We start from the raw sequence: 1,888 nt of genomic DNA, 5'->3' as shown, positions 1-1,888 counted from the left end.
TTATACAGAAGAAAAATTGCTGCAGCTCCTAGGCACCCTAGCTTTATTCCTGGAAATACGAGGAAGTACAAAGCTATGGCCATCCCTACTGGCAATCTACTGTATTCCCATGTGAGCATGGTGAACTTCCCTTAACGTAGATTGCAGGAGCACATCCCTGACTGACTGCTGAGGTCTCGGGGAAAGGAAACTTGAACACCATCTGGAATATAGAATTTTTTTTTTTTTTTTTTTTGGTTGCGGGGGAATGGTGAACAGGCAGATAGAGTTCATTTCCAGATTGTTATTCACTCCAAGCTTTTCAGATTCAATGTCTCTGGGGTGTGTATTGTTGAGCATCTTTACAGTTCGGCCTGCTGCCATCAAACCCTGGACTTTATCCCAGAACTACAAATGAGACCTCAGCCCCAGAGTTGCCTGTCATGAGCCTCAGGGCCTGCTTTGCTGTGACTGGACACTCTACCATCTGTCTGTCAGCTCTGAAGTGCTTCCCTCTTTTGTCCCTGGAATGCAATTAAACAAGTTACTTGGAGCTGTGCCTTTAGTAATCTTACTGGAGGTTTACACAGTCATAGAGTGGGTTAAGAGGGTAAAGGTTTAATCGGTGAGTTGGATGAGGAAAATATTTTGTTTCTTGGCTTAGTTTTGCATGGTAGCATTTATCTCGTGTGAAGAGAGTGCAAGTTACTACCCTGCCATCTTCTATACTGTATTGAATTACCAATATAATTGTAATCAGCACTTCTGGAAAGTGCTGATGGCCTATTTTGTACTTGTTTGTGTTAATCAATGTTAATTACAAAGCAAGCACAGGGGTTAATGAATTATAATGGGCTTAATTAAGCTTGACAGTTACAAATGACATAACCTTTATGTTATGGCCTGGTGAAAGTAACCAAAAAAAGGGACGAAATAGGCCAGAAAATCATCATGTAGGGATCCATATTCATATACTGATCACCTACAGGAACAGAATAGTGTAATGAATTTACTGGTTTTGCTAATTGTCAAGTTAAATTTTTACCGTACTGGCACTCCTGGAAGTATAGAGAACTGCTTTTTTAGGCCTGCTTTTTACCCTCAAAGAAACTGTAATTTTATTGGAAGAGAGACACAGAAAGACAAGTTTTAAAATGCTCCAGTGAGTCACAAGTGAGTGGTGCCTACCATGTTACAAAGCATTGGATGAGACTGCAATCGCTGTGGGTTGGTGCAGTGGAGGAAGGCTAGGGAAGGTAGAACTCAAAGAAAGAATTCGACGGAGGAGAGGAGGAGAGAAGCAGGCATTCTTACTGGATGCACGGTGGAGCAAAGGTTTGGAGATAGGAATGCAAATACTGTGTCCAGAGAGCATGCATGTTTCTGTGAATCTGCTTCATTGATTTAAGTGCACAGAGAGAGGGTTAAGGAAAGCGCTGTCTACAGTCAGACTACCTGGTCTGAGCCTTGATCTCCTCGTGTATAGAGTAAGCCACAAAGACACTTCTGGGGCCCAACTACAGCTGCAAAAGCCCTTGAGCAGGGCCTTTTCTCATTAGATAAGATAGGATGTATTTGGATGCAAGCAGTAACACACACACCCTAAACAGAATGGCTTCCGTAACAATCATCCGTTCCTGCTCCTAAGTCTACAGATCAGCTTGGCGGCTCTGCTGGTCTGGAGTGGCTCAGTCATTCTGGGCTGTTCTCACTCTTACATCTGATGACGTGGTGGAGGTTGGCTGATTTGAGGTGGACACACTCACATGTCTGGTGGCTGGCTGGCAATTGCTTGCAGTGCTGGATTTGACTGGGACACACCATCGTTCAGCAGGCCAGCTTGGGCTTGCTTACATGACAGCAACAAGTTTCCTAGAGCCAGAGTTAGGAAGCATGCAAGGCATGTGAA

Source organism: Sapajus apella, unplaced genomic scaffold (assembly GCF_009761245.1).
Source record: "Sapajus apella isolate SASKATOON/1434 unplaced genomic scaffold, GSC_monkey_1.0 scaffold65, whole genome shotgun sequence".
NCBI lineage: Eukaryota > Metazoa > Chordata > Mammalia > Primates > Cebidae > Sapajus > Sapajus apella.
This window is presented reverse-complemented; position numbering follows the sequence as displayed.